Here is a 21,516-nt window from a genome sequence, read left to right on the forward strand (position 1 = left end):
CTGAATGGTCCCACAGTGGTGTCTCTAGATTAAAGCAGGGACATTGGTAACTGCTCAGTCCAAAAAGCCAGAAATCTCAGCATTCAAGAGACATCTAAGATTCATGCCCACAAGAGCCCCTTGGAGAGCTTCAGGTCCCAATCTCGTTCAAAAGCTAAAAAGCATGGAGGTTTGCTGTCTGTGAGTGACAGTGGTAGAGAATTGAGCCAGCTAGAGAAGACCTGAGCTGAGGAATTAGATCTCACTTTCTCCCTGCCCCTTCCCTCTGGGTCAATTGCATGGTGTCACGAAGGGAGGTTTTTCCCACTCCGCTCTCACCCATAGGCCAGTCCTCTCAGAGATAAGCACAGACACACCATTTTCTGCTGTATCATTTCCTAGCATCCCTCAGCTCAGTCTAGCTGACAACCAGCATTGGTGGTCACAAAACCTGTGTTTTGGTTCTGGCTTTATTTTTATCGTATGGGCGTGAGTATTTTGCCTGCATGTGTGTCTGTGTACCACTTGGGTGCCTTGTGCTCAAGGAGGCCAGAAAAAGATGTCAGATGCCCTGGAGCTGGAGTTCCAGGCAGCTGTGAGTCGTCATGGTGCCAAGAATCACACCTGAGTGTTTTAGAAGAGTAGCCAGTTCTCTCAGCCTCTGAGCCATCTCTACAATCACAAATCGTGTTCTAATGGGGATTGGGTGGTTGCAATGTGCATGTGTACATCAGACCTAGAAGCTGATAATTATCACCCGGGTAACACCAAGGTAACACGGGACATGAGAGCCAACCCAGGTAGATAAGGGAGTCTAAGTATTTGGATCTGGGAATCAGAAACCTAGAACATTCGTCAGGCCTGACCTGAAGATTTGAGTTCTTTTGAATTTCTGTGCATTGAAATAACTTCAGAACAGCCTCCAGAAATGAAAGCTCTCTCTGACAGAAGGAGCTGACTTTAGGCCAATGTGGCTGAAGAGGCTCAAACTGAGGCAGGGAAGCCTTTTAGAGGCTACACTGCCGAGTCTGGCTTGGCCATGGTAGGGACATCGTGACATGGTTCCTACCCCTAGGAAAGAGCTGGCAGGGCATGGACATCCACATGGGTGCTGTGGGGGTAAAGCTTGTTTGTATAATAATGTAATGCACATATTTCCATGTTCCTCCTTCGAGGAATGTCCTCACTGCCAAGATTAATGGCGCCATGATAATTAGAGGCAGCACACGTGCAGGAGTCGAGGGTGATGAATCTCTCAGGAAAATGGCAAATGCTGAGGCCGTCAGGACAGCCCTCAAGACTTTGGAAAAGAGCTCTGAAAATGTGAGTCCAAAAATATATAATTTCTCCACTATGCACAAAATATAAGGGTGCATACGATATGAATTGTATATGGAGCTTCACAGATCTAAAAGAACGAAGGCAGAGGCACTAAGAACCAGCTTGTCAGAAGATCCTAAGGAAGGGGATAAAGAGATGTGGGGAGTGGAGGTTGCAGAGCAGAAGCCACCCAGCTAAGATAGATTCTGGGGTAAAAGGTCAGCCTGGGACAGAGTGAATTTAGATTCAAGCCCAGGCATGGTAGCAATGGTAATTTCAGGGCCCGGTCCTACCCAGCTTGTTGTCTGTGCAGATCTCTGAATTCTTTTTTTTTTTTTTTTTTTTTTTTGGTTCTTTTTTTCGGAGCTGGGGACCGAACCCAGGGCCTTGCGCTTCCTAGGTAAGCGCTCTACCACTGAGCTAAATCCCCAGCCCCGATCTCTGAATTCTTTTGCAATATTAAAAATGTTGTAGGGGTTGGGGATTTAGCTCAGTGGTAGAGCACTTGCCTAGCAAGCGCAAGGCCCTGGGTTCGGTCCCCAGCTCCGAAAAAAAAAAAAAAAAAAAGAAAAAAAAAAAAAGGTTGCATAGAAGACTCTTGTCTCAAAAACACAACAAAACTAAGTGAGTTTATAAAAAAGTGCTGACCACAGTTTTAATGGGCTGGAGAGGTGGATCAGTGGTTAAGAGCACTGACTGCTCTTCTAGAGGTCCTGAGTTCAAATCCCAGCAACCACATGGTGGCTCACGACCATCTGTAATGAGATCTGATGCCCTCTTCAGGTGTCTGAAGACAGCTACAGTGTACTTATAATAAATAAATAAATAAATAAATAAATAAATAAATAAATAAATAAATCTTTTTAAAAAATGTTGTGTTTGTTGTCTCCTTCTAAGAATCAAGGGACCAGCTCATGGGATGATGGTTCATGGGATAATCAAAAGGAAACCTGGGGTAAATGACTGAACTGATATGTAAATAAAAGACTGGGCTTTTGATCTTCAAGAGATGAACTATCCAGAGTTTTTAGAACAGCAAGAGAAAGCCATCCGGAGCAGAATACAGAAAGAAAGAGAGCCACCCGGAAAGATATCTCAAGCAGAACAGAGGCTGTCAACCTATGATTTTACTTCCAGTCATTTGTTTTGCTGTTCCCTCCTTCCTCAGATCCCCCCTCCAAACTGAGGCTGGTCCTTGGAACTACATAACAGTATTAGGTGCTGGGCCTGTCATTTACTATGCTCCCACGTAGGTACCAGTGACCCTGAAGCAGGTTCCTATGCCCACAGAGCCTCGTGCAGCTACCTGAACAAGCAAAGACACACTCCATCTAATGCCTGTTATTCTCACGGCTCTGCAGTTAGTAAGGTGTGAGTTATTCCTTACGCAAAGCCAGGAGAAGAGTCGAACATCTGCTTTACTCCTGTGCTAAAAAACCACACTGCTGCCAACTTCTTTGTCCAGCTGTCCGGCTTCAGTGAACAGGTCCTCTTCCCACACAGAGACCAGCATGTGAGTTCATTTCCCATAGTGCCCTGGAGCACCGGGAGGGAAGGTTTGTGGGTCTTAGTATCAAGCCCAGTACTCTCAAGGTATAGCATTGAGCAAAGCTAAAGGAAATTTGTGCCATTTCTATCCTTGAGTTGGGGGCGTCCCTGATTGAATCAGCTTCGTGAGTGGGCTGTAAGAAGGACAGGATGCCCTGCCTACCACGGAAAGGGAGGCAGAAAGACAGCCACACCTGGCAGGACCTCCCTTACAAGCCAAGTGTTACCTGAGCTCAAGCAAATTCTCACCAGAATGTGTTTTAGTTTGTTGTTTTGAGACAGGCTGACCTTGATTCTGAGTACTGGGATTACAGGTGGGTCACCACGTCCCAAAAGAGAATTTCTTTACAACCTCTTCTGTCAGAAACATTCATTCTTCCCAATAATCATTTCCAACCCCCCCCCCCAACCAGTTTATAGTCCCTTATTCTGCCCTCAAAGGGATACACCAGCTTCTAGTGATGCTGGGTTTATTGGTCAGCTGCATGGCCAGTGACTTTCCACAGCAAGCCATAATACAATTTGCATGCTAATTTGTATGCCTTTCTCCCTTTTCACCTTTGTTAGCTTATCCCTGGAGCATTCAGAGTGAAGGGGAGAATTTTTTTCATTCCCCATCTGGGGCACTTAGCAAGCTCTCAGGGAATGAGTATTGACCTGCACCAATTGTAGAACACAGGAGCCAAGGCTAGTCCCTCCACTCACGAGTGCTTGATATACCGAACACTGGGCAGGGCCTCAGCCTTCAGCCAATGAAACAGATGCAAACCTGGTGCTTCTCATCTTGTCGCTTAGGCAGGTGAAAGGGAGACGCTAGACTGCATTTACCCTACCCATCAGGTGCTGGGCTTATGGGAAGCACCAGTGAACCGCTCAGGAGGTGGGAGCCTTAGGTCCGGGTCTCAGCCCAAGTGAGAAATGATATAGGCAAAAGCTGGAGTTCCCTGACTCTCAGGAATCCAGTCACCACTGGAAACCATGTAGAGTCAGGAACAGAGGGAGTCCAGAGGCTGAGGACAATGAGTTGAGGGAAGGGGAACTCTGGCTTAGCTCAGCATGGGCAAGTCTGGGAGCGTGGAGGGACCTTCTGCAGGAGACTTAGATGGTGTGGCTCTGTAGAGGAAGACTCCTTCCATGTTCCCCACAGCAGTTCTGCATGAGAGAGACGTCCTTGGTTCTAAACTGTTTATTGACTGTTCATCATGGAAAATGGGTACATTCTACTTTCTCAGGGTGGACCAGACCTTTTGCAGGAAGGAATGTCTGGGAAGGGAAGCTTATTGGCTAAACCCTCAGGGCCTGTAAATACCTCATTAGTGTGGAGAATTCTGTTCTGATCTACATGATGGTCATGCTCCTGTTTGGGGAGTGTGGTCACCTGTTCCAGGCCAGGGATCTGTCAGGGAGCAGGGAGACACCTACCGTCCTCAGATGAGTGCCTGGGTCCCAGGGTCTCTAAACTCACTCAACCTTACCAAGTTTCCTGGCACAGTCCACTGCCCCACACAACCTGGACTCTAAGAAATCATAATCTAGTGGACAAAGCATAGCAAGCAAGGTGGGAAGCCAAGGTGAGAAAGAAGCCTGAGTCAGAGAGGCTAGTCCCATCCACTCTCTGAGGATTCTGGGAGCCTGAAACCAGCTGTCTGCCACTGTGCGGGGTGTGGGGGGTGGTGGATAGACAAAACAACAAAAATTGGCATTATAGTCGGGATGTGGCATTTAATCCCAGCACTTAGGAGGCAGAAGCAGGTAGATCTCTAAGTTCACAGCAGCCTGGTCACTGGTTCTAGGGCCCATTAGACCTACTCAGTGAGACTTTGTCCAAAACTACTACATACACATCCGCCTACTGACAACAATAATGTAGCAGTCCTAACTTTTAAAGTGCTGAGAAGTGACTGAGGGCTCAGCTCTAACTGGGACCTCAGTATCAACACCAGAAGAGCAGGCATAAAGAACAGAAGAGACTAAGGCTGAGGAGGAGCCATGGGACACACTGTCTTCTGGTCATGGGATGGTTCCTGAGCTCCTGAACTCACTGCAGCCATGCCGCTCCAGCAGGAGACCTGCACAAAATCAAGCCAGCCAGCATTCCAGCTCATGCTGCTCCACCCCTAGCCGTGGAACTATTAGCAGCTGACACCAACCGAGGGCCGCTGGGGCAGAGAGAGTAATTTTTCTCTGAGGATGGGAGGGCTGTAGGTTGCCCATGCTCCAGTGGATCGCCCCATACCCATGGGCATGCTGGCCGCATACTTGGACTCAGTGGATTATACAAAGTAGTTAGACATAAAGGTGGAGGGGGAAACTCCAGGGCTCTGTCTGGAGTAACATTGCAGATGTTTCAGATACATTGTATACCTGACTAAAACTGCCTAAGCGCTAATGTCCTAGACCAGGGAAGGGTGGCTCAGCAGTTAGAGTGCACAGGCCTTTGCACCACCGCCTGTGCCTCCAGCCTCAGAAACAGATGCTCTTTGGCCTTAGTTGGCACTGGCAGGCATGTGCACAAACCCACACAGATACAATGCATACACGTAGTTAAAAATAAAAAATAAGGGGTTGGGGATTTAGCTCAGTGGTAGAGCGCTTGCCTAGGAAGCGCAAGGCCCTGGGTTCGGTCCCCAGCTCCGGAAAAAAGAAAAAATAAATAAATAAAAAATAAATCTTCTTTTCAAATAAAAAGACAACAGTATGGGTTTTAAAATAATGATTTAAAAGTCACCCTGCTTGGGCTGGAGAGATGGCTCAATGGTTAAGAGCACTGATTGCTCTTCCAGAGGTCCTGAGTTCAATTCCCAGCAACCACATGGTGGCTCACAACCATCTGTAATGGGATCTGATGCCTTCTTCTGGTGTGTCTGAAGGCAGCTACAGTGTACTCATATACGGTAAGTAAATCTTTTTTAGAAAGTCATTCTGCCTTATTCAAGTGACCAGATCTAAAGTTTGAATTTATTAATTAAATGGTGCATTTTGCTGTGTAGTGTCAATAATTTTGAACAAAACAACTTTATTATAAAAACTCTTAGATCATTAGTAATGGGTATACTTTAAATTGTAATCCATTTAGAAAGTATGCCAGTTGGTCATGACCCCACAGGGGGAATGGTATTCAGAGCCATGTACATACATTTTTATGCTTGTTTGTTAGTTCTTAGGACTTATTTACCTGGGGGCTGAGAGATGGCGTAGCAGTTAGGAGCACTTGCGGCTGAGCACGGTGGCATAGGCCTTTAGTCCCACCACTCATAAGGCAGAGGCAGGCAGATCTCTGTGAGTTCATCCAGGCCAGCCTGTTCTACAGAGTCTCAGGACAGCCAGGGCTGCTACACAGAGAAACTCTGTCTTGCTGCTCTTGCAGAGGACCTGGGTTTGATTTCCAGAACCAACGTGGCAGCTCAGAACCATCTGTAACTCCAGTGTCAGGGGATCGGACGACGTCCTCTTCTGGTTTCCATGGGCACTAGGTATACATGAGTACAAATACATATACATGTAAAATACATATACACATAAAATAAAAATAAATTTTATTCTCAGAGTAGCACCCACTGAGACCAGAGAGGGTGTTGGGTCCCTGGAACTACAATTACTGATGGTCGTGAGCTGCCAGTTAGCTGCTGGGAGGTCCCCCGGAGAGTGGCCAGGGTTCTTAACTTAGTCATCTCTCCAGCCCCACACTTACACATAATCTAAATCTGAGAAGGCTGAAGTATGCAAGCTTCTATTGAACAGGTCGTTTTTTAATTAAGTCTTAATTACCGATGAAAACAGAAGATGAGAACCCTGCTCCTGTTATAACTGGAGCCAGTTGGATACGGTCCTGCACCATCACCTGTTTTCTGAAGCAAGGTCTGACTGTAGCCCCAAAGGATCTGAAGGCACTCACTGGCCAGCACTGGGAGAGGACTGGTGTCCACCCTCCAGTCCAATTCCAGGAAGGAAACTGCTCTGAAGTCTGGCAGGAGACGGAGGTGGATTGGAGGTATTCAGGGAAGCTGTCAGAAACTAAAGTCTGCAGTTGAGGAGGGGTTGGGTTTGGGAGTCTCACGGTACACCCAGGGCCCTTAAAAGCTAAGAAAAGAGATCTAAGTCCTGACCTTGCCCTAGAGTCCTGCCTGGGGCCTGGTGATGACTGCTCACACCGGAGCCTGCAGGTTTTGCTGGTTCATTAACCTGAGGAGGTGCAGGCTGTTGGCATCACTTCTGCAAAGGCAGACAACTGCTTTTCTGTTTGCCTTTCCCTCTGCTCAGAGCCCTCTTCACCTACAAGACAAAGCACAGCCTTCAGAGCTGCAGCCTGGCAGCTGCCACACATTTGTTTGTGCTGCCGGATAAAGGGAGGGAGGGACAGATACCACTCATTCCATGAGTGAGGTGAAGAAGGCCCAGACCACAGACAGGTAGCGATCATGGAGGCCAAACAGCGCCTCCTGAGCAGAACAGGACTCATTTCCTGCTCAGGTTGTTTCCCATCGCATTAGCATACCCAGCCTGTGCTCACACCCTATAGGAACATGTTTTACTCCCTCCTTCATAAGAGCCTTGTCCTGGAAGATCAGTGAGTAACCACAGGCCAAGGACGGAGTGAGCTTGCCAATGAGAATATAATGGGATGCCTTTCCCAGCATCCCCTGCTTCCTGAGGCAATCCCACTCACAGTTATCAAATACAGCTCTACATTAACAGTTGGAAACTCCCATTTAGTTTGACGTGTTGGCTACATTTTATACGCCAAAGAATTATAACCAAAGCAAAAGAGCCTAAAAAGACCGAATCAGTTGTTCTACAAAGTAGATGTCCCGGCTACTTCCAACAGCAAACACTTAGAAGTAATTGTCAATCTAAAAGGGCTGATGGGTGATCTGTCTAGGTGTTTACAGCTGAAAAGCAAGAAAGTGATACAAGAGCTTTCTTTTTATTTTTAAATTGAAGAAATGATCAGAAAGTTGGTGATCTATAAATAGAATATGGTGAATGAGTGCTCCCTCTCTCCTCCCTTCCCTCCTCCCCTCCCTTCTCCCCTCTGTCCTCCCTTCCCTCCTCCCCTCCCTTCTCCCCTCTCTCTTCCCTTCCCTCCTCCCCTCCCTTCTCCCCTCTCTCTTCCCTTCCCTCCTCCCCTCCCTCCTCCCCTCTCTCTTCCCTTCCCTCCTCCCCTCCCTCCTCCCTTCCCTCCTCCCCTCCCTCCTCCCCTCCCTCCCCTCTGTCCTCCCTTCCCTCCTCCCCTCCCTCCTCCCCTCCCTCCTCCCCTCTCTCCTCCCCTCTCTCCTCCCCTCTCTCCTCCCTTCCCTCCTCCCTTCCCTCTTCCCCTCCTTCCTCCCCTCCCTCCTACCCATGCTGATTCCTAGTCACCAAGTTCACCTTGCCATAGGCAACCAGTGTAGCCTAGTTTTCCTGTAACACTTTTAAAGCCGTTTTATGCACACACGAGCCATTCACACACAGTCTCTTCCTCACCTAAAAACTAACAGGCCCAGAACTCTGCCAGGCAGAGGCAGGCAGCTCTCCAGGAGTCTGAGACCAGCCTGGTCTACATAGCAAATTCTAGACCAGCCAAGGTACATAATGAGACCCTGCCGAGAAAGGATTAGAGACCATTGCTTAGTACCTTACTTTCTCACTGAACATGCAGGTGCATTATCTGAATATTTATGAGGCATCAGGCACTGTTGACCCGTTAAGAATTAGCAGAGAACAAAATAGCTCATTTTCTCTCCTATCCCGGAGCCATATATTCTGTGAAAATAAATTTTAAAAGGAACATACGGTGCTGTGTGGTGAATGCCAGGGAGACAGGGGATAGGGAATACTTGGCTCTCGTTTATCAGAATGATAAGGGAGACTGTACTACAGAGCGTATGCCCCAGTATGAAGGCTGGTTCAGCTAAAGACAGTCAAGAAGCTGCAGACAAAGGAGCACGCCCTGCCTTCCCTCTATTACCTAAAAGGAGGACTCAGGAAAACGGATGTCTCGCACCTCTCCACCATCTTTGGTTCCTGCCATCCTGGAGATGGCCCCAGTGGAATCCCCACTAACCGGCTTTGCTAACCAGACTCTGCCTGCTTTCGATTTGCTCTTACGAGCTGCTTTTTTTCCTGGAGGCACAAAATCCTTTCTTTGTCTTGTAACTAATCCAGAGGTGTACTGTTCCTGGGGATGATTTGTACACGCCAGAGTTCAAAGACCTGTATCTGAATTGCTCATCCTGTGGGTGTCACCGTCGTACGTGTGACACATATTATTAACACATTGATGAACTTGTAGATTTTGTTTTTCTCCTGATACCCTACTGAGTGTTGGGAAACTCTGCCCCAATTCAGATTCTATGAGAGTTAAAGAGAAGCATTGTTTTCTTCCCTGACTGTTGTAAGAGAAAGGCTTGGCAAAGCCTGGGGGGTAGAGAGCTCTGCACAGATACGAGAGAACATCGAGAGTGAATGGAAGACCACAGAAGCCACCATCATCGGCCCAAGCCAGCAAGGGGTTCCCAAGGGCTGTGCATAAGTAAGACTTATGAGTTACTTTTCTTGCTGTGACTTGACACTCAACCTAAGGAAGGAGAGCTTTATTCAGACTTATGGTTTGAGGTGATACAGTCCGTCATGGTGGGGGAGGTATAGCGGCAGGAGCATGTGGGAACTGCTTGCTCACACATAAGTGGATCAGGCAGCAGATAGGCGTGAGTGCAGGTGTTCAGTTGACTCTCCCCCTTTCCCTTTTGATTTGGCCTGGGGCCACCCTCCCAGGAGGGCACTGCCCAGGTTCTTGGTAGGCCTTTCCCCTCAGTTAACCCTTTCAGGACAAGCCTAAGGCAAACCGGATGGTGTGCTTCCCCTGGCATCGCTTAATCCAATCGAGGCGACAGTCAGAATTAACCATCACAAGGCAACCCCTAGTGAACTCAAAAACACAAGACTTTAGACAACCATCTCATGCTTAAAGTCTCACGTTTCTTTCATAATGCAGGATATAACCAGCACGTGTAACCTCTCTTGGGCAGGCTCAGCTGGGTGCCTGCAGCTTTGCTCAGCAAACATGCCCTTTTTCTAATAGCATATCGTGACTCAACAAAGCAAACGGTACCAGAACAAACGATGACGCGCTTCATTCACATCAAAACCAAGCACTTGACACCCATTGTCCGAGACACCATTGTCCTTAGCTATTTTCTGCCTCCATAGACTTACCTATGTCACCTCCTCATAGTGACACTTCCTACGGGCCACTGGGGGACATTTTCATTCAAACCACCACAGACAGATTGCTTCATAGCCATTCTGACTGGAACAAAGTGGTATCTCAAAGTAGTCTTAACTTGTATTTCCCCATGACCAGGTAGGTATGCTGAACCCTTTTTGAAACTACTTGTGATTGGCGTTACAAGAAACTTTTAAATTAGTCATATTAATCAAACAGAATATTGATCTAGATATGGAGAGCCTAAAATGAGTTTACCGTAAAATATTACTAAAAACCTAGCTATATTTTAAATGTGGAACACTTTTCCCCTAAACGGGGGAAGTGGCTGATGAACATTGGCTGGCACTGTCCTCGAACTTTCCAGGAACAGTTAGTTTGTCTCCAAGGCCTAGGGAACACTTCTTTACTACACCTTCCAGTGGGCTGTTAGAGCTTCTTCCAACCCAGGAATGGAGCATGCTCTTCCGAGGAAGCTTCCTGTGGACATTTCATACCAGAGTAAGTCACCCTGACACCTGTCAGAGGACCCTAGTCACCCTCGGGCACCTAGCAAGGGCTGGAGGAACCATCTGTCTGTTAGGACTCCGAGGACCCTCCAGTAAGACAATTGTTCCATCCACCAATCTCTTGGCCTCTCTCAAGCTGCTCCCAAATCTGCCAATCCCTGTTCTGCTCAGTTTCATTCACAAATAACCCAACAGTTCCAGAAAGAGGTGAGAAGCCTTATTTAACGGCCAAGAAACAGACAGGGGAGCCATGGCCAAAAGATACCTTCTACCTGAACAGTTCTGGGATCTGGCTTCCTGGCATGGTGGTGCTGGTGTACATGCTGTTATATTAGCTTCTCTCACCATAGGAGAATTTCCCAAGTCAGGGTCCCGTTCTTCCTCATTTGAGTGTGGTCAAATCTGTCACAGCACCTGTACGTATGTTTTTATCACTATAATGAGATTATAATTAGCCCAAGGCCCAGTCACTAATGAATGGATAAACATGGCATCTGGACCAGACGCTACTGCCCCCTACTGGTGTCTCCTACTGCCCCCTACTGGTGGCCCCTACTGCCCCCTACTGGTGGCCCCTACTGCCCCCTACTGGTGGCCCCTACTGCCCCCTACTGGTGGCCCCTACTGCCCCCTACTGGCCCCTACTGATCCCTTACTAGTGTCTGGGAGTATATGATGACTTAGTGGCAGGGAGCTGGGAGCATGTGGCTTTAGCAAACAAATGGCATCTGATGACAGAACACCCAGTAATTTCTGGGTTTAAGCTAATGACAAAGCCTATGACCACAACACAGACTAATAAAGTAGCAGACAAAATAACGCATTAAACAACCCCTATTGTTCTGCATCTAAATCGGGTACCAGAGACTGAAATCATCTGTTGCTTAGTTACTTCATATTTCTACCCCCCTCCAAATGTCAAAATCAGAGGGCTGACATCTGTCCCTGAACCAGAGAGCCACAACTGCCCTTCCAGACTCACTGGCCTAGAGACCTGGCGATTCATTCCCAAAGCAAGCTCTCTTCTCTTTCTCTTTCTTTTTCTTTTTCTTTCTTTTTCAAAAAGGAAGTTGGCACAGGATACCCACAGCACTGAAGCAGGGAGGCAACTTCTGGTCTCATAGGAGTCCAGGTGGTCCCACCTAGGGGCCAGACCCACAGTCCTACCTGGGTTGCCAGACACTGTAATTGAATGAGGACTTAGTGCTGGATACACACAATGCCAAGGGACTGAAGTTTTTGTGTTTAAAAAAAAAAAAGGTTTATTGTGTGGCTGACTGATGAGTCAAGAGCCATAAGTAAGCACACATCTCCTGACAACTGGTTGTTAGTGGGAATGCTTATGTGAAGGGGTATATGCCTCTTCATGGATCCCATGGCTTTGGGGTTGACGTGGGTGTTATACTCTGCCCAAGTGATCATAAACTTGTGACATCATCGACAGGGCTGTTAAAATTCCTCACCCACCTCCCTAACGTGCCAACAACAAAACAAGGTATGATACCACCCAAGTTCACCCTGGCACCCATGAGTTTATTGGGCTTACTCACACAGCATGGGTGAGGGTTACATGCAGGGATATGGGTGTTTCTCCTCTCCCCAAAGGACTGTGCTGGAAAGTCCTTACTCAGTAGGGATGATGGCTTCCCTGTGGCCACATAAATAGAGCCCCCCCCCCTCGTTTCCCTTGCCTACATACTCTAGCCCCTTCCCAAGGCCATGTGCAATTAGGGCAGAATTACAACAGGTGATGTGGAGGGGCTGGATGCTCCAGTGAGGTCCTGTGACCCTCCCTGACCCTCATCTCTGAGAGGATGTTCTGTGAGTCGTCTGGCTTTCCCAAAGGCCTCTGGGGCCTTCCCATCTGAGTTGACTGCTTTTATGTCAACTTGACATGAGCTAAAGTCACTGGAGAGGAGGGAGCCTCAGTAGAGAAAATGCCTCCATAAGATCCAGCTACAGGGCTATGGCGCATTTTTCTTAGTGGCCAATGTAGAAGGGCCCAGCCCACTGTGTGTGGAGCTATCCCTGGGCTGGTGGTCCTGGATTCTATAAGAAAGCAGGCTGAGCAAGCCATGGGCAGCAAGCTAGTAACCAGCACCCCTTCATAGCCTCTGCATCAGCTCCTGACTCCAGGTTCCTGCCCTGTTTGAGTTCCTGTGCTGACTTCCTTCAATGATGGACTAAGATGTGGAAGTGTAAGCCAAATAAACCTTTTCCTCCTCAACCCGTGTTTGGTCATGGTGTTTCATCACAGCCATAGAAACCCTAACTAGGACACCATCCTAATCCCACACAGCACTTTTTTTTTCTTTATCAGATTATACAGAGGACAAGTGACCTGGTCAATGGGAGGTATGAATATTTGTCAGCAGCCCCAAGAATGCCTGTAATTACATTTACCCACACTGAGTGTTGAAAGATATATTTTCATAGCCTTGTAAGGCATCATGAATGTTTTACCTGACCACAATATTCCCAAAACTTGTACCACCATGCCAGACTTCCGTACCTTGTGGGAATTTATTTCCTATCTGTATTCCCTCTGGTTCGCTTATAAGTTCCCCAAATGGGTTTCCAAACCTGTAGAGCACTTGGAAGCTAGCAACATATCATCTGCATAGTGAAACCTCTTTATGGAGGACGGGCAGTGAAATAGAGCCAGGTCCTGGGCTGCCATTCCATGTTGGGCCTTGAGACACTGCTCTGAAAGTCTATCGCTGTCCATCCCATGAGAATGCAAGCTGGTCTGGGGGATTCAGTGGCTAAGGGGAGACTGAAAGGTAAGTGAGCAAGGTCCCAATCATAAGGACATTTGCTTTGCCCAGCTATTCAGTTAGAACAATTCTTCTAGATATATCTGTATAAATGGGAGGCACGCTGCCTTCTTTTTTTTTTTTTTTTTTTTTTTGGAGCTGGGGATCGGACCCAGGGCCTTGCACTTGCTAGGCAAGTGCTCTACCACTGAGCCAAATCCCCAACCCCCACTGCCTTCTTTACTTCAAAGACATTCTCTAAGAACCGTCTGGCCTCCTCATTAGCCATGTAGGACTGCTGAAGGGGCTCTGAGTTAGGCAAAAAAAAAAAAAAAAAAAAAAACAAAAAAACAAAAAAAAAAAAACTTTCTAGCTCCTGGATGGTTTCTGTAATTTTGCCCTGATCCCTAGGCAGTCAACTGTTTTGAGATTCACCACCCTTCATGGGGAAGGCAACCTTACGGTTTCCACCTCATCAACACCCACAGAATTGCCTTTACCGATTACACTCTCAGCCAGAACTCCATACAATAGTCTGCAGGATGTACGTATTCACCCCCAGAATGTTCTATCATAAGGGAGAGTGTAGGCTTAGATTTTTTTTTTTAAACCTAATTTAATAAGGGTTCTGAAAGACTGGAATCTCCCTTATAGCCTACCAACCAAAGGTAAGGGAGAAAGATGACTATAGGACAAGGGGGTGTGGGCCTGTTTAGAAGTAGTTCTTTGGGGGTGATTCCAGTCTTCATTGTCAGTGGTCCAGTCCACCCAGCAAACAGCAAATAGCGGCTTGACCCAGAAGAAACCGAGAGGATCCACTGATCAACACAAGTCCTCAGAAGTGGCAAGACACAACCAGAACGCCATCATCTCTACATTAAGTCACCACAAGCAAAGACCAGGGAAGAAAGCAAGGTGAACCAATGCAAGAGTGTTGTCAGCCAAGAGCAGCCTTAGCAAAGGCCAATGAAGACCAGCAAAGAGTTACAAACTGAACCAATGCAAGAGCATTGTCCGCTGTCTGTTGGGTTGTATTTACACTCTTTCCAAACATCACACGTCCTCTCAAGCATCCACTCCAATAAAACATCACATGCCCTTTCACCAGACAATTTCCAGAAAACCCACCACACGTCCGTTCTCAGCAAAACAAACATCTTCTCATAAGACAGCTTCCCAAAAGAATCACATGACACAAGTGAGTATTCAACGAAACCAGACATTCCCACATTCCCACTTTAGGAGAGATGCACACATTGTACATTCCCACCACCCACAGAATGACTTTAGTTGTTCCTGTAGGGCTATTGGGATTAGTGGCAGGGGCAAGGGCAGTAGAGAGAGTAATGAAACCTGTAACTAAGGTGAACCCACCTAAACACTTATGTTTTTCTCCCAGTATGTCTTAGTCAGGGTTTCTATTCCTGCACAAACACCATGGCCAAGAAGCAAGTTGGGGAGGAAAGGGTTTATTCAGCTTAGACCTCCACATGGCTGTTCATCACCAAAGGAAGTCAGGACTGGAACTCAAGCAGGTCAGGAAGCAGGAACTGATGCGGAGGCCATGGAGGGATGTTACTTACTGGCTTGCTTCCCCTGGCTTGCTCAGCTTGCTTTCTTATAGAACCCAAGACCACCAGCCCAGGGATGGCTCCACCCACAATGGGCTGGGTCCTTCCCCCTTGATCACTAATTGAGAAAATGCCTTACAGCTGGGTCTCATGAAGGTATTTTCACAACTGAGGCTCAATTTTCTGTGGTAATTCCAGCTTGTGTCAAGTTGACACACAAAACTAGCCAGTACAATTGACCCCTTGTCAACTTGACACACAAATATATCACTATTAAGCCTTAACCCTTACTTTCTTATTCATCCCCAAGATCTAAGTAACTTTGTCACATAGTCCTTACATATAAAAAGTTCAATCCATTTAAAATATCCAATATCTTTTAAAATTTAACGTCTTTTTAAATTTTTATCTCTTAACTGTGGACTCCACTAAAATACTTTCTTACTTCAAGAGGGAAAAATATCAGGGCACAGTCACAATCAAAAGCAAAATCAAACCAACTGTCTAACATCTGGGATCTGCTCATGATCTTCTAGGCTCCTCCAAGGGCTTGGGTCCCTTCTCCAGCTCTGCCCTTTGTAGCACACATGTTGTCTTCTAGGCTCCAGCTGCCTGTTCTCCACTGCTGCTGCTGCTCTTGGTGCTCATCTCATGGCACTGGCATCTCCAAAACGCTGCTGTCTTCTGCTGCAACTAGGCTTCACCAATAGCCTCTCACAGGCTCTCTTCATGGTGCCAAGCATCAACTTCTTTGCATGACCCCTACAGTCCTGGGCCATCAATTGCAACTGAGGGTAAACCTTCATCCAATGGCCTTCCATGGCCTCTCACAGTGCCCAGTCTCAGTTGCTCTTCATGACCCCCTCATGCCTTCAAACCCAGTACCACCTGGGTGACTCTTACACATTATCAAGTCCAACCACAGCACAAGGTACAACCTTGGCTTTCTCTGGAACACAGTCTCTTTGTGCTCTCAGAAACACTTCCCAGAAGATTTTACATCAATGATGCTGGTCTGTTCTTACTCACCACTAATTTCTTAGCTTCAGCTGACCAGCATCAACAGTCCCAGTAACTCAAAGGTTCACTTTAGTAGTTCTGGTATCTTGTTAATCACAGCTGATTCTTCAACCCCAGCTAACCTAAACCACAAAATCGTCACAATCAAAATAGAAACAGCCCTGATAAGAATCTTTAATCTTCCTTCTGAAATTTCACAAGCCAGGCCTCCATCTTTTGCACTGTTCTCAACATTATCTTCCAAGCTCCTACAAAAGCTCTTAGCATCCCAACAGCTCTTCTAGCTCAAAGTTCCAAAGTCCTTCCACAGTCTTCCCCCAAAACATGGTCAAGTTGTCACAGTATACCCCACTCCTGGTACCAATTTCTATCTTAGTTAGGGTTTTATTCGTATGAACAGACACCATGACCAATGTGAGTTTTATAAAGGACAACATTTAATTGGGGCTGGCTTACAGGGTCAGAGGTTCAGTTCATTATCATCAAGGCAGGAGCATGGCAGCATCCAGGCAGGCATGGTGCAGGAGAAGCTGAGTTCTATATCTTCACCCAAAGGAAGCCAGGAACAGACTGAGCATCCTCAGGCAGCTGGGAGGAGGGTCTCCAAGCCCACCCCACAGTGACACACTTCCTCCCAGAAGGCCACACCTTCTAATAGTGCCACTCCCTGGGACAAGCATATGCAAACCATCACACAATACCTATACACTGTCACCCTTTGGCCCTAGTGCTTTGGGGGCTTACTGTGAACCAGAACATTCTACTGCGGTATCCCCAGAGACTGCAAATTAGTGGGGGAACTGTCTTGGTCACTGTTCTATTGCTATGAGGAGATACCATGACCAAGGCAACCCTTAGGAAGCGTTTACTTGGGGGATTGCGTATGGTTTCATAGGATTAGTTCATTTTCATCATGGCAGGAAGAAGGCAGGCTTGGTGCTCAGACAGCAGCCAGAGGCTTTACATCCTAACCTGCTGGCATTGGGCCTGAAACCTCAAAACCAGCCACCAGAGATACACTTCATAAACTTCTGCCATCCAAGCCAGACCTCCTAATCCATCTACTCCTTCTCAGTTGCACTCCCTGGAGATTAAGCATTCAAATTATATGAGCCTATGGGGGTCACTCTTGTTCAAACTACATTCAGCTTAATCAGCATGGGTCTTCTAGTGGCCACCTAGTACTCACCCGTAGGCAACCTTGGCCACCTCTTCCGGGGATGACAAGGAAGGTTCTCATCCTGAGAACCTTCTCTCTCTGTAGCAGGTAGTGCAGTGAAAATCACCTGCACCTGACAGTTGCCTGTTCCCCTTACTGCTATGCCAAATGCTTGTTTGGCCTCAAAGCTCTCCACAGGCTCAGCAACCCAGCATTTGGCTGTGGGTCAGCTCTGTCCTTAGAGGTTTCAGCTCTGCACAGCCCATCCAGGTCCATTCAAAACCATCTCTTCTCTCTCTCTTGCCTCTCACTTGTGGCCTTAGCCACGCTTAGTCGCACTGGTGGCCTTAGCACTCCACAAACTTAGTTTGCATGCCTACATGCTGGTCTAAGTCACTTAGGCCTGCCAAAGCCTTGCCCACTTTGTACAGGTCATGCCCTAGCAGCAAGACTGCATGCCAGTCTCTGTCCTTGCTGAGTCATTTCTTTCTTAAGTCTCCCATAGACACAGTCCTGCCTGAGCTTCCCACGTGCCCACTTCCCTCAGGAGTACCCACCCTGGTATTGCTTTTCAGACTCCGACATTCATAGGGACCTCAACAGAAGATAACCATCTGTCCCTAACTCCTCTGGTGAGCCAATCCGTCAAGGCTGATTCCTCTCACATTGCCTTAGTCTCCTTTGTCTCAAGGAGGCATAGATAGATGGTTATATTGCTCAGTGCTGCTTCTGCTGTGCTCACACTAATCCCGTCAGCCCCCATGCCCTGAAGCCTCATAAGCCAGATGGCAAAAGATTCTTCATTGCTAGAAAGTCTCCCCGATCCTATCAACTCTGGATGCTCTCTGATTACTGGTCTCCCACACTGTACCGTTGTTAAAACTGAGTCATAGATTTTTTCCCCCTTTTCTCTGTATTAGAGATTGGGCCTTAGTACATCCATCCTCTGTGTCTTAGTTAGGGTTTTATTCGTATGAACAGACACCATGACCAACGTGAGTTTTATAAAGGACAGCATTTAACTGGGGCTGGCTTACAGGTTCAGAGGTTCAGTCCATTATTATCAAGGTGGGAACATGGCAGCATCCAGGCAGGCATGGTGCAGGAGGAGCTGAGTTCTACATCTTCACCAGAAGGAAGCCAGGAACAGACTGAGCATCCTCAGGCAGCTAGGAGGGTCTCCAAGCCCACCTCACAGTGACACACTTCCTCCAACAAGGCCACACCTTCTAATAGTGCCACTCCCTGGGCCAAGCATATGCAAACCATCACACTCTGCCATTTCTAGATCATTCTCTTCCTCATTGCTACCTAATTCCTCTCATGGGTTCTAGGTTTTGAACTCAGGAGGGGTTCTCTATTACCAGTCTAATGTAGTGGGGGGGGGGTGTTGCTTTCCTAATTGGTTCTTGATTGTGTCAATAAAAATGGTAGAAGTCAATTGCTGGGCAAAAAGAAAAGGGTGGGACTTCTGGGTCCCAGGAGGAAGAGAAGGGATGCAGGAAAAGAGGAGGATCTTCAGACCAGGCTTTGGGCAGAGCAGGAAGCAGCAGCTATGTGAGGTCTTGGGGTACCTAGAGTTTGTAGCTTATGCCACACGGTCCAGGGCTGAGGAGATGGCTGGAGCTAGCTGATAAGATCAGGGCAGGAAGATTCTTTGACCAGTCATTGAGTTATCTGGTTAGTTCTAAAACTGTTTAGTATTTTTTTTGTCTGCAGAGCTAAAGTAGGCAGGAGGAGAAAGAGGGAAGCCGGGGCTGTCGTTGGTGGTTTGGCAAAGCTAGCCGGAAGAAAGAAACAGGCAAATTGGAAGTGAGCCCTGTGGCAGCCGGCCTCAGAGCTAAACCAGAGTGTATAGGGACAGACCGCCGTGTAAAAAATCCCTCTTCAAAATACCCAACCCCTACCCCTGCATGGTACTTCACTTAAGCTCTTTGTCTCATTCTCCCTGTCAGGGATAACACCATTGCTCTACCCAAACCCATCCTTGGTTTTGTCTAACCCTGCTGACTAGGATTAGACAGGTATTGTTACAATCTCTTCCCTGGGTAAATGCCAGTCTTCTCCCCTCTCTAAAGTGCCAACAGCAAACTAAAGAATAGGATCCCACACATCCCCATCCCAAGTTAGGGGATCCCACTCTTTGCCAGTTAATGCCCTTACTTTAACTGCTGACACCCTCTGAGGCTGAGACTTGCATTTTCACGGTAATGAGGGCTTCAGTTTGACTTTCTGCAACGTGAGGTCTATGGCTACTGGAGAGAAGGTTCCCTTCAAGGGCACATCTAGAAACCTTTCGATTGTTTATTTGCACCTGGAGCCATTCAATTTTATGATACGGTTCATTCTTTTCCTTAATCAATTTTTCCAGAGATACTAACAGTAACAAGTCAGCAAAATCATTTTCCAGTCTTCCCCCAACTTGTAGAAAATTTATATATACCCAGTCACCTAGCTCATTGCCAGTTACAACTGATGGATCAAGATAATCAAAGATGTTAGCTTCTTTAAGTTTGAAATACAGTTTCCACCATGGGCCTTCGATAGTCTTCAAGCTCCCAGGAGAGAGAGTATCTGGAGAGGTTTCAGTAGTTGATGGTGCTGGTGAATTATTAAACCAACTCCAGATTCTTAAAAAATTCATCCTTATACTTCTGCTCCTCTAGAACCTCACCCTTGGTACCAACTTCTGTCTTAATTAGGGTTTTACTGCTGTGAACAGACACCATAACTAAAACAAGTCTTATAAAAGACAACGTTTAATTGGGGCTGGCTTACAGGTTCAGAGGTTCAGTCCATTATCATCAAGGAGGGAACATGGCAGCATCCAGGCAGGCCTGGTGCAGGAGGAGCTGAGAGTTCAATGGCTTCATCTGAAGACTGCTAGCGGAAGACTAACTTCCAGGCAGCTAAGAGTAGGGTCTTATAGCCCATACCCACAGTGACACACCAACTCCAATGGGGCCACACCAAATAGTGCCACTCCCTGGGCTGAGCTTATACAAACCATAACACAGTACCACTGAAGTTCACCCTGGGGTACCAATAAGTTTATTGAGCTGAGTCACAGAGCATAGGTGAGAGGTTTCTTGCATAAGTGTGGTTACCACACTCCCCTCCCCCAACACACACACACACACACACACACACACACACACACACACACACACACACAATCCACCTCTCCAAGGCAAAGCTGCACTTTAAAGTATTTACCCAGAAGATATGCTAACTGTCCCATAGCCATGTAAATAGAGTGCCCTCCCCTAGTCTTCAGTTCCCCAAGGCCACATTCAATTAGGGCAGAATTCCATACAACAGGTGATACAAAATGGCTGGATGGTCAGGTGAGTTGCTGTGATCCTCCCTGACTCTCTGAGGGATGTGATGTCAATAAGCGCAAACAGGGTGATCCTTTGCCAACTGACACAGCTGAACTTCTGCAGATGCTGGTGCTTAACAAAGAACTAGACCCATAGAACACGGGATGTTATGGCTTGGATTTAAAAGTTTAAAATGTCCCCCATAGGCTCCTATATTTTAAATAGTTTGTCACCAACTGGTGGTGCTGTCTTGGATATGGGGCCTCACTGGAAGATGCAAGACCAAAGAGATGTGGCCAAGAAGGTTACAGCTCAACCCTGTCTGGCCTGAGTTCTCTGATTCCTCGTCTGGAGAACTGAGTTCAGCTGCAGGCAGACAGGAACTTCTCCCAGTGGCCATGATCACCACCATGCCATTCCCACCATGAAACTGTAAGCCAAAACAATCTCCCAAGTCTGAATGGCTCCTGTCAAGTGCTTTGTTACGAAAAGAAAAGTAACTCGCACGGCGGGCAACTGTTTCCTTACTCATCTGTCTTTAAAAGCAAGTTCCAAACTGCAGCAAGATACTGACAAAAACAGAGGCAGGCATGTAGGAAAAGGGGCCGTGGCTAGGCAACAAAAAGTGGCAAACTTACAAAAATGGCCAGCTTCTTCCTCACCTTCAGGACCTGAGACAAAAGCCAGTATCTTCAAACAAAGGCCTTGTAGGGTTGCTTTCTCCGGCCAGTAAACTGATGGACTGACTCAGACTTGTTTCAGCCCAGATCACGTTGCACAGCAATTGTGAGCCAAGACCCTGCCTTTCTTCAAACGGACCAGCCCTATAGTAGATAGAAAGCCTTCAGACACTTTAGAGCCCCAGCCCTCCAAAAAAGACTGGATTTTGGGAGGCTTCCTGGGTTCTCCTTCCTCTTTGTGTCTGTGTGTCTGTTACACGTATGTGTATCCTTGTTCCTGATAAATGGTTTTCCTCCGTTGCTGATTCTGTCTGTCCTCTTTTTTGGGGTTCTCCACCCCCTACCTATTGCTGTCTTTCAATTCTTTAATTTACAGGGAAAAAAAAAACTGGTCAAGACCCTTAGACTGAATCAACATTGAACTGGGCTATAAAGAGCATGGATAGA

The 21,516-nt window shown here is 47.1% G+C and overlaps 1 long non-coding RNA gene across 2 annotated transcripts in view; it reads right to left on the minus strand.

Annotated features, from left to right (window-relative positions):
* Positions 1-4,859: 4,859 nt before the first annotated feature.
* LOC102552091 (uncharacterized) overlaps positions 4,860-21,516 on the minus strand; it is a 69,584-nt gene continuing 52,927 nt past the window's right edge. For both annotated transcript variants that reach the window (XR_010057753.1, XR_010057754.1), the window contains 2 exons: positions 6,954-7,119; positions 4,860-6,316 (listed from right to left, as the gene is read on the minus strand). This is a non-coding gene — a long non-coding RNA (uncharacterized LOC102552091). The remainder of the gene's footprint in view (positions 6,317-6,953; positions 7,120-21,516) is intronic.

This window comes from Rattus norvegicus, chromosome 14 (genome assembly GCF_036323735.1).
Source record: "Rattus norvegicus strain BN/NHsdMcwi chromosome 14, GRCr8, whole genome shotgun sequence".
NCBI classification, from domain to species: domain Eukaryota; kingdom Metazoa; phylum Chordata; class Mammalia; order Rodentia; family Muridae; genus Rattus; species Rattus norvegicus.